Consider the following 12,402-nt stretch of genomic DNA (forward strand, 5'->3'; position numbering starts at 1 on the left):
CACACTACTTCAGTTGCTCGCCAGGCTTCGGCGCGTGAGGATCCGTATATTTACTCGTAGTGTGTATAGGCTGTAGTCGTATTTTAATTTATTGGCTATAGTTTTTAAATTAAAATTTTAAAAAATTCCGAACATGTGACATGTTTTTACCTGTCACAGATGCGACACGCGCGTATTCGAATGCAACGTTATGTCAAAATTTCAAAGCAATCGGCGAAGAACTTTCGGGGATTTAAGATCTTGAACAAACGAACATTTACATTTTTTTTAATTGTTTCATTTTGGTCCGTTACACTATTATACATAAAATCAATACAATACACTCGACTGACTTTGTATTGATTTTATGAACATTTACATTTTTATTTATATAGATAGATTGATATTTTTAATGATTTTAGCATCATAAAGTATTAAAATACATTTTTAGTGAGTGACATATTCTTGATGTCTTTTAAATTGTTGCATTATTTACGTGTACTTCTATATAAATAAAAACGTAAATGTTGTTTTGTGTCTTATTGAAGATCTCCGAAAGTTTGTCACCGATTGCCTTGAAATTTTGACACAACGTTGCATTCGAACACATGCGTGCTTTCATATACCTATTATATAGATGTCACACCCGTGAAAGGTAAAAACAGGTAACAGTATTAATTGTATTCAATATAATATACTGTAACGTGTTATACGTCGTCCATCGAATACCAACAAATTGTTGCCTAGGAATAACCGTGGCAACGAACTGTTGAAACAGCGGATCGCTGCCTAGGAATAACCGCGGCAACGAACTGTTGTGGCAACGAAATTTTCATTTTGATTTTATTATTTCGTGTTACATTGCGTTGGAATTGGGCTGAGTCGTTTACCGTAGCGTTCATTTCGTGAGTATAATTTATTTTTGTTGTTTTTCATTTCGTTTTCTTAACAGTTTTCCTTATTTTCCGGTGCAATTGGCGGTCAGATTAGGCTGTTTCGATTGATCTGCTTTTGAATTCAAATATTTCGTCAGTATTTTTTATTTTTTTTTTGTTTCTTCTTTGTTTTCCAGTTCGTGTTCTTTCCTTTTTTAATGTTTTGCAATTTCATGTTTTTTTCTTATAACTTTCTTTCTTTCTTTCTTCTTCTTCTTCTTCGGTGCAATCGTCCTGCTTTAGTTGATCCAAATAATGCCTCGCAGAAGATCAAACTTAGGTCGTGGTACTCGCGGAGCGGAAGCATTGCATTGAGTAATTTCAAATCAAAGTGGGGAAGAACGGGCAGACTGAGCCACAGCAAGGCGTGGCCGGGTACAGCTAGTTGATCATAAGAATATGTCGCGTGTTACCTATGTAACGTTGTGGTCACGTGTCTCCTATTCAGTGCGACAAATAACTTCCACGTACGTCTCGGATTCATCGAATAAGTTATTGAACGCTCACTTTTACACCAGCGAGTGCAATTATTATCACGTCCAGTATCACCGAAAAAATTCTTCGGAGCTGGACTATTATAACCTGGTTTCGGACGCAATAGAGGGCACTTTCGTCCAGTGTTCGATTTCACGTGTCCTGTGCTCGTTGCCGCAGAAATGCATTATTTCCGCTTTTTCAACAGTTCGTTGCCACGGTTATTCCTAGGCAACGATCTGTTGGTATTTGATGGACGACGTATAACACGTTACAGTATATTAGTATTGAGTACAATTACATTTTTATTTATATAGATTCCACTGCTAACGCACTTAAAATTGCCATCTCCACTGCATTATGAGAATTTCACATTGATATTGTCCCGTGTAAGAGGGTAACGGGTTCTATTTCGGACGACTGAATTTATTAGCACCTTAGTTACAAGTTCTCTTACTCACATTTAAATACAGAGCTGTCGCTGATTTATGCACTTTCCAGTTCACCGTTGCAAACGCACTAGGATTCTCCGTCTTCATTAGTCGCCTCCTGGCAACGGATCTCAACACAGAAAGTATTATTTCAAGTCACTATAAAGTCTTCTTGTCTTCGGTCACTTTGTACTCCTAGTTCCAATTCACTCTCAACTTACCAAGTCCAAGTCCAAGTCACATTGCGACTGACGGTCTGCCAGTCAGTAAGTCTTGGTGTCGAGCCCCGGCTGGGGCTCATGACCAGATATTTATTAGTGTTTGACATTTACGGTCTTGTTTCTGTGGGGCGCCCTCTCTGACGAGAGGACGGGTCTGCCTTTTGTATATGCTGNCGAACTTACAGCTCACAGCTCTCGTTATATAGCCGCGGCACGGACCGCATAGAAAACACACTTCTGTTGTCGATGACGTCATCGCGTTGTATAACACGGTCCGATATGCGGAAATACTTTTACCTAGAAACGAATTACATAATCCCGTTTTTCTACTGCTGCTTGGCGCAGACCTCATAGAAAACAGTTTCCCCTATACTGTTACGTAGTATTTGGAAGTGTTTACTCATGGGTGGCCTTGCAAAGTTTTGATCAAATTTGTTACAATATTGCTAATTAGGCTGCGCCATAGCTCAGGTGGTTAGTGCCTGGCTTCCCACCGCGGCGGCCAGGGTTCGATCCCGGGTCTCGTCAAGTGGGATTTGTGGTGGACAGAGTTGCGCTGGGGCGGCCTTTCTCTGAGTACTTCGGTTTCTCCTGCCAATCTTCATTCCAGTAAATTCTCCATCATCATAATCACACGGGGCAGGCTACAATAGGCCAATCAGTGGCCGCCGTGCCAAGTGGACCCAGTTGGACTCCACCCCCGCTAAGCAAATCCGTTGCTACGAAAAGTATATCAATATCGCAGCAACGTTTTGATTTCTACAAGCGTATCCATTGCCGCAGATACGCGCTTTAGGGAGCCTTTTTCTAGGAATGGACTATTCTGGCTTTCAGGCGTCATGTCACAATATTAATATGTTAACGTGTTCAATGTACATCTTACTTAAACGTCTGTTTATTCACAGTCCGTCTATAATGCAACAATTATTTATGCACCATTTAACACTTAACAGAACATGTTTCGACCATAGATGGACATCTTCAGTATCTTAATGCAACCAAACTGTTACACTACTCTGATGTGCGCTAAAACCGAGCGTTGCAGTCAACTTAAAAATAACGTAAATAATTTAATTCAATTTAATTTAAAATTTGAATTTAATTAAAAATTATTAAATAATTCTATAGATTTTAATTATTCAATTAATTAATTTCAAATTTTTATTTAATTGGAATGATAGAAAATTTGATGGGTTTTAGTTCATTATTTACTTCATTTTTAAGTGGACTGCAACGCGCCGTTTTAGCGCACATCAGAGTAGTGTAACAGTTTGGTTCCATTAAGATACCTGAAGATGTCCATCTATGGTTGAAACATATTGTGTTAAGTTAAGTGGTTAATTTCCTCTTCCTTCCATTTACAGGTTGTATGAATTCGCCTTCATAACGACTTACTGCTTCTTCTTGCTCTTTATCTTCTCCCCCTCTCCAAGTCACTTGAGATTCACTGTATGAATGTACAAGGGGTGGGCCTCCTTGGCCCTTGCACCGTGACCATAGTGATCTATTGAGATTCACTGTATGAATGTACAAGGGGTGGGCCTCCTTGGCCCTTGCACCGTGACCATAGTGATCTATTGAGATTCACTGTATGAATGTACAAGGGGTGGGCCTCCTTGGCCCTTGCACCGCGAGCACAGTGATCTATTGGGATTCACTGTACGAGTATGAATGTACAAGGGGTGGGCCTTCTTGGCCCTTGCACCGCGAGCACAGTGATCTATTGGGATTCACTGTACGAGTATGAATGTACAAGGAGTGGGCCTCCTTGGCCCTTGCACCGCGAGCACAGTGATCTATTGGGATTCACTCTACGAGTATGAATGTACAAGGGGTGGGCCTTCTTGGCCCTTGCACCGCGACCACAGTGATCTATTGGTATTCACTGTACGAGTATGAATGTACAAGGAGTGGGCCTCCTTGGCCCTTGCACCGCGAGCACAGTGATCTATTGGGATTCATTGTATGAATGTACAAGGGGTGGGCCTCGTTGGCCCTTGCACCGCGACCACAGTGATCTATTGAGATTCATTGTATGAATGTGCAAGGGATGGGCCTCCTTGGCCCTTGCACCGCGAGCACAGTGATCTATTGGGATTCACTGTACGAGTATGAATGTACAAGGGGTGGGCCTTCTTGGCCCTTGCACCGCGAGCACAGTGATCTATTGGGATTCACTGTATGATACACACAATAATTATTATTGCAAGATGTCAGGGTGACAAGTTTTTAACTTTAATTTCTCTATTACATTTTATCTCCTATATCTCTCATGTCGGAAATAAAATAAGTGTCTTGTTTTGCTTAGAAGGCTTAGAAGATGTGATTAATTCTTCATATTTACTCTGGTGTGCCGAAGTAGATCCGGGCGCATGCTCAGTGTGCGGAGAAAGTACGCCGGTCAAAGTGGGCCCGCTTTGCGTCTCTCCCGTCCTGTAGAAGCAAGCTCCCTCTCTGAGTAGTGCCGTCATCAGGAGCCAAGACAGGTCTCAGCTCCGGTTCGGGTTGTCAGCTACGCCTCCTTCTTCGCTGTAACTTGCTTCGAGTCCAACTCTTCACAAGGTAGGAACACAATTACTTGCCGGAACGCTATTGTACGTTTCCACAAGATCAACGAATGTTGAACTGTCATTCTTACTAGCGTTACCTTCTTCGACAACCGATGCATTTTTTTTATAAAACAGCCAGAAGTATAAATTCATAACGCCGGAGAAAGGAACTGAAAATTTCGGTTTAATACCAAACAAGGCCTTATGCACTCTGTAAACAACATTAGAACTGTAATACCTTAAAAGTGTTGTGCATAATTTGAATATTAATATCAAACGCGAATTTGAAACAGAAAGAGCGAGGTCCTAAATTTTTACCAAGCAGAATTAGCGAATCTTTTCCAGTATTTAGAACGTTTGCCTTATTTACTGTCATCAGCGAAGCTGCTTCTAAGTAGCAACATAAGAACATCGGTATTGAAGATGTCATTTAATTTTCAGGGGAACATTATTCTATATAGGAAAGGTGCAGGTTATTAAAATGTATATTTGAGCAGTAGAAACTAATGCTGCAGTTGGCATTATAGAATTTCACGAATATTAAAATAATATGATATTTATTATTAGGTTTTTTATTGTAAAAGTTCGGACGTCAACTAAAATGCCGGCATTTTTAGTCATATGACAATAGACTGTGTGTGTTAATATTACATAAGACACTGCCTTCTGTTAATAAATGTTACATTCCTTGTTATTATGGCACCTTTTTGGGCTACAGCAACTGTCTGATTTACAGTTATAAAAATCACTATATTTATGAGACTGGTTCCTTCTCCGCCAACAGTTAAGAAATGAAAGGAATTATGCAGGGGAAGTTGAACAGAGTTTCTCTGCATGGGTAGCTAAACGTTAAACTTTAAATCAGACAATGGACCTTTGGAAAGTTTAATAATAATAATAATAATAATAATAATAATAANTATATCTTACAGTATAACAGGAAACCCCGTGCGAAGGGTAACCTACAATGCGGGACAAAAACAACACAGAATTTTACATTCAACGACAAGAGAATTTTAAATAATTTTAAATTTTGAAAAATTTTGGATTTTAAATTTTAAAAATTTAAAATGATATTGCTTAAGACGAACACTGAGGTCAGTTGTTTTTGTAGCAGTAAAAGAAGATTTAAATTACAGGCAACACGATAAAAACATTCTCACAGGATCATTGTTGAAGAAAGCAGTCTTCTGGGATTTGGCACCGTGTATATGTGGTGTTAACCGACGTTTCGGAGGAACGTATCGCCTCCATCTTCAGGGTAGAAGAAAAAATATGTAAGAAATCTGCAAGCAAAGAGACCGTGAGAACCGGTAAAAGCAGACTGTCTTCATAGTCACCGCCGTGAAAGCCTCAAATCTTACACAGGATCATTGTTGCTTTCCTGCCAGTGCTCTTTGTTCTACCAGAAAACACCATACGAGTGCGTCTGCACCAGCCCCCTCATTCAGAGGGCTATAAATGCGAGTGTACTGTTCAGTTGAAACATTTCAGATAATACTCGTATATCGTAATTTCGCTGGTATGAGAAAATGTAATTTTATTACTATTTTTATTATATTTTATTAGTATATATAATTCATTATTAAAATATTCTCTCGTATGATTACTCTTTGTATAGATACAAGTTAAAACAACACTGTATATCTGAATATATCCCATATTATCACGTGATAGAGTGACTGTAGACGGGTTTTGGATTGGTAGTCTGGAAAGGGCATCAGCATTGTTGTGTTTTCAACATTGACGGTGCTAGGAAGTGAAGTTGTATATTGTATTCGTTGAATTCAGCCCGCGGTTTGTTCCTTGAGGTTCATACTAATATTCTCAGCTGCCTTCATAGTTGTTGCCTTGAACAAATATGCCACAGTAATTTTTTCATATATCCTTTTACTGAGACTTCAGCGAATGATATAATTACGATATAAGCACTAAACAACTGTATTAGCAAAATTCTGGATTATTTAATATTAAAGCAAGCATTGCCTATAATAACGGTCGTTGTATGAAATTTCGTTCCTTCCTAAGTAGTATTAACAGTACACGATGGTACTCTTTTTTTTTTCCTTTACGGCGAAATTCCTTATAAGTCTTGACCTCCAGTACTGACAGAGCCATTGCGAATCATTAATTTATACAGCGATCGGCCTGCTGTGGTGACGTACCGGCCCGCTGCAATGTCCCCATCTTTATATGATAAAGCAGTAGAACACAACGACATCCATGATCCAAGGGATATCCGAACCAGTAGTACAAGAGTGTGCTGATCACAGTGGCCCAGCTTGAACGCTGGGATTGCAGGTTCTAATCCCAGTCAAATGCATGGATGTCTGTGTGCGCGTTTATTCTGTGTTTGTGTTGTCCTCTGTGTAGGTAGCGGCCTTGCGACGGGTTGATTACTCATCTAAGGAGCCCTACCGCCTAAGTAAAAAAGATTTCGAAACTGAAGAGGAGGCCAGGGCCCAAGAAACGGCTGTAGTGCCGTTGACGAACGAATGACTGAATGATACAAGAGTGTGCGCGCGCCGCATTTATGCTGTATAAAATAAGTTTCAGGTTTCGTCAGCATTGACACGTTACTAGTATATTCTGCTCTCAACATAAATGGGAGCCGAAATAACCATGGTAGAGGTCCTTTGGAACAAAGAGGATTCTTCATTTTAAGGTTGCCTGCTGAAGTTATGATGTACACGTACCCTGGTAGATATTTAGACAGGTAACACTAAGTCGGAACGTGGTATGACTATTATGTTTTTTTATTGCTAGTGGGTGGAACTAAGTCCCTTGTACTGCGGCCACTTCTGGCCTATTTTACAAGCCTCAGATGATAGGTAAGGGTGATTGTGGAGCAATTGGTGGAACGAAGATTGGCAGGGGAAACCAAAGTACTCGGAGAAAACCTGCCCCAGCGCCACTTTGTACACCACAAATCCCTCTTGACCAGACCCGGGATCGAACCCGGGCCGCCGCGGTGGGAAACCAGCGACTAACCTCTTGAGTTATGGCTCGGCCTAACTATTATGTTAATCTTGTGGATTTTGTTTTGAAAATTCACTAGTGCCAGGTATTTATGTGCAAGGGGATACGTGATAGTGTAGTTGGTTGTGGCACTATGCTACAAGCCGGAAGGTTGAGGGTTCGATTCCCGATGAGCTCATTCAATTTTTCAATGGACTTAATGCTTCCAGCCGCACTATGGCCCTGTGGTCGACTCAGCCGCTAACAGAAATGAGTACCAGGAATCTTCCTTGGAGTAAAGGGCGGCCGGGGCGTAAGGCTGACAACTTTACTGCCGTCTGTGACCTGATTGTCTAGATGTGGGAGCCTCGACGTCTCACAAACCCATGGGCCTTCACGGCCTGTTACAGGGATAGCTTTACCTCTATTCATGTACAAAATGACAGAGGATAAACAGCGTCAAATTTTATTCTATACTGAAGCTCGTGAATTCATCTTAGTTTCTCGACAGTTTACACACAAGGGTACTATTGAAATTATATAAAAGTTTAAACTGCACTGGATCAAAGCGTTCTCGTTTTACTTTGATGCCCAACACCCACTGCTTATATTCATTTATTTATTCATGGCTTATTTAAAGACACTCTCAGTAACTCGGAAAATATGGCCTCGAATATTTGGATGATTAATGAATACTGAATTGAGACACGTACAAGAAATTGCCTGGGGATCATTTTTGAAGAATCTTTTGAACCAGGTTTACTGACTTCCGGGAAATTTAAACATGAGTGTCAGCTGTGAACCAGTTTGGAGTAAAAATTCGCAGAATGCTTCTTTATGACTATTTACGTTTTTGATCCTAATGTTCGTTTATTGCTGATACAATTTTTTTGAGGAAGAAATTAAAATTTGGATCCAGTTAATTATTTAATTTCTTTTTTTCTTATTTGTACTCAAATATGCTCTTCCACGTAGAAGACAGAAGTAAGTTGGAGAACAAAATACAAAAAATTAATCTTAAAGAAAGGGTCAGGTGGTTGTGGATTGAATTAATTTGACTTAAGATAACGACCAGCGGTGAGCTCTTTTAAACATAACGATGACCTTTGGGGTCTCCAAAAACTTGGAAGATTTCCTGATTAATTGCAGTACTGTTAGCTTCTTAAAGAAGACTGCTCCACGGAGTGATTTAAGTGCGAAATGCCGCAGATATAAATGATTTCCAGGTTATCTTATCTGTAATAGTTCCAACAACTTTATTTTAACGGTCTTTCTGTACATTTTGACAATGTCCGATATTTACCTACTGTGTCTGGAATCATATTGCCCCGTGTTTGGGTGATGGGTAATTTGATTTACTGGATATTTACAAGTCGTAAATCTTTGGAATGCAAATATTAATGGATATTTTATCACGCATGTCATATTGTAGGCTACATCATATTATACTACCACAGTCAATAAGTTCGTGGAATGGCCGCAGAGCGTTTTACGGGAATTTACTGCCAATATGTTTCAGCAATGTTTTCGGCAGCTATATCAATGTTGGCAGACCTGCATAGCAGCCAACGGCACTATTTTGAGGGCCGATGTGGATCTGCGTAAGTGTATATGAATACCTTGTAACATGATGCAATAAGAGCACATTCCACGAACTTAATGACTCTACCACGTAGAACCTGTTGAGCAAATGGTGTGAATGAAGTGAGGAAGCTGTTCTGACTATGCAACATCCGATGATGATAACTGCACCAGGTCTAACCTCACGAGATCCTCTCTTTTTATGGCTTTGTAAATGAAGATGCAGACAGTGAGGGAATTAGGTATTATACAGAATAACCCAAAAATAGTGCCACCTGTCACAGTGACTAAAGAAGTGGGTTTAGAGTGGTAATTGAATTTATTAACAACATACAGTTTGTAACTACAAATAATTATTACATTCTTGTGTGTGGACACACACATCCAACATTACAACACTCGCAGCTAAGAAGGGAACACACATCACAAGACGCGGTTTACACAGAAAATAAGAAAAACGACCCCGTAGTGAACGAACCACATGCAAGTTTTAATTAAGACAAATAAGATGAATTATCTTAACAAGTTTTAGCGAGTGTAAATTTATCATAATTGACAAATACGGACTTTTTAAATACTTTTTAAATGGTGTTGTGAAAATATATGAGGGCAGGCAATGCAATAGATTGACGTAATTGGGACACCTGATGATGGCACTATGTTGCCGAAACATGTTGTGAAGTGACAGGTGAAATTGAGTGCACTACAAGACGGTCACTGTATACATATCATGGACTGAGAATTTGACTTACTTTGAGAATTCGAGAAGTGACAGTTTCTACCAGCCGTAAGTCAAAAGTGGGAGTGCCCGGAGATCATTAGCAATCCCTCATAAGTTGCATCGCTGTCAATTTCGCCGTTTGGTTTTTAGGGCGAAAGTCCCTTAAAAACAATCGGTCATTGGCCGGAACCAAAATTAAGCCAACTCCTCTTATTTGAATCAGCCTATAAGGGTAATTAGGAGGAGAGGTGAATAGGCGGATACAATTCAGTTAGGACCTCTGGCTCGTCAGAGAGTCCAGTTTAAGGTTTTTTTTAGTCGTCTATCAACTTCAGAAATTGGCGGAGGCAAACCCCGCATCTCACGCGTCAAAGGAAAATTCTAAGTACCACATTTTTCTCGTAGAGACTCATACCGGCATTTGGCTTAATCCATAAGCGGACGGGTGTAAGTCGAGCTTATCGTGTGCAATTTGTGCATGTGTAACACCAGCTGCTTGAAAGCCGAAACTGGATCTGATTGTGGGAATTTGTACAGCCGAGTGCCTGTAAGAAGAGCAATAAAAGTGTTGTAGGAGTACAGTGCATTGTGTTGGTTAGAAGTGCTGCACCCTCACTTGTCCGAGCCTGACCCGTAGCCGACCTGAGGAGAGACTCATCTCCACTAGCTAGTCAAACCCACCGTCAGCTTTCACATGCTCACGCCTTCCCCCCTTTACAATGAATCGCAAACAGTCTCTAGTTGTTTGCTGGCCCCCATACTATCAGGTCCCATCCTGAAATTCAAACCTCCTGTAATCTCGACGTAAGGAAGAAGCGGTGGAGCCTGGTGAAGCCGAAATCAGCCACGGCCTAGCAACTTCAGCAGCAGCGACATCAGATAGGGCGGTTAAAATTGGCGACAAGCTTGTGGGGCTTGAAGCCTCAAAAGAGAAGCCAGTTAAAAGTGACGCCCAACGTGTAACCAACGTGACGGCGGTTAAAAGGTTTCACAGTTCAACACCACCACCACTTCCACCCCCACTTCTACCCCCACTTCCACCACCACCACCTCCACCTCCACTCCACTCCACTCCACTCCACTCCACTCCACTCCACTCCACCTCCACTCCACCTCCACTCCACCTCCACTCCATCTCCACCTCCACTCCACCTCCACTCCACCTCCACTCCACCTCCACTCCACCTCCACTCCACCTCCACTCCACCTCCACTCCACCTCCACTCCACCTCCACTCCACCTCCACTCCACCTCCACTCCACCTCCACTCCACCTCCACTCCACCTCCACTCCACCTCCACTCCACCTCCACTCCACCTCCACTCCACCTCCACTCCACCTCCACTCCACCTCCACTCCACCTCCACTCCACCTCCACTCCACCTCCACTCCACCTCCACTCCACCTCCACTCCACCTCCACTCCACCTCCACTCCACCTCCACTCCACCTCCACTCCACCTCCACTCCACCTCCACTCCACCTCCACTCCACCTCCACTCCACCTCCACTCCACCTCCACTCCACCTCCACTCCACCTCCACTCCACCTCCACTCCACCTCCACTCCACCTCCACTCCACCTCCACTCCACCTCCACTCCACCTCCACTCCACCTCCACTCCACCTCCACTCCACCTCCACTCCACCTCCACTCCACCTCCACTCCACCTCCACTCCACCTCCACTCCACCTCCACCTGCACTCCACCTCCACTCCACCTCCACCTGCACTCCACCTCCACTCCACCTCCTCCTCCACCTCCTCCTACTCGTACTCGTACTCGTACTCGTACTCTTACTCCTACTCCTACTCCTGCTCCTTCTCCTCCTCCTCCTTCAACAACGACAACAACAACAACAAAAACAACAAAACCTTAATAGTGTTGTCATGTGCTAAAATCTTTTTTTTAAATATTTGTTTTTCTATCAGTAGTGACATGGCTGGTCGCCCGAAAAATTTCAACACGTTTATTCGAGTGAAAGCTTTAATTTTCACATAATATTGTTATGTTTTCGGGAGGTGTTTTAGTGTGCAGGATATTGAGACACTATATTACGTGCGACAAGAAAAAGGTTCGAGGTCGGGGCTGGCTTCCGATGTCATAATGATAACACGAAATTTCGTAAAAATCTCTCTCTTGATCAGAAGTTGAAAGTGGGGCACACAGATACAGAGACAGTATGGTGGTCATATAAGCCTCATTTGTTTGTTTTTTAAGAAGAGCAAGCAGTCCAAAATTAGTACCACACACGGACACAGTAGGCGTCTAATGCATTGACTATAAACATTATACCTCACAGTTATGAAATGTGTACTTCTAAAATTCATACGTCCCTTAGTTTTTTCAGTTTTGTGTAAGGAGAAAGTGTACAAATCGGATATAGTCTAACATACATAATATTTGTTACTAAATAAACATTTCTTGTTGTAATGGTCTGTATTTGACGTCGTTAAATATGAATATTGTTTGTTGAACTTGTTTATGACGTAAGTAATAATGAAATATGTATATTTTCAAATCTGCAGCAGCAATAAACCGTTCAACACGAACG

The 12,402-nt window shown here is 41.6% G+C and overlaps 1 protein-coding gene across 4 annotated transcripts in view; it reads left to right on the forward strand.

Moving 5' to 3' along the window:
- Window positions 1-4,453: 4,453 nt before the first annotated feature.
- LOC111861212 (calbindin-32) overlaps window positions 4,454-12,402 on the forward strand; it is a 380,162-nt gene continuing 372,213 nt past the window's right edge. For 2 of the 4 annotated variants that reach the window (XM_023845602.2, XM_023845601.2), the window contains exon 1: window positions 4,456-4,602. The gene's annotated coding sequence lies outside the window, so the exon portion shown is untranslated. Of the gene's footprint in view, window positions 4,603-12,402 lie in introns of all 4 variants that reach the window. The other 2 variants (XM_023845604.2, XM_023845603.2) reach the window with 2 other exon arrangements.

Source organism: Cryptotermes secundus, unplaced genomic scaffold, assembly GCF_002891405.2.
Source record: "Cryptotermes secundus unplaced genomic scaffold, Csec_1.0 scaffold1799, whole genome shotgun sequence".
NCBI lineage: Eukaryota > Metazoa > Arthropoda > Insecta > Blattodea > Kalotermitidae > Cryptotermes > Cryptotermes secundus.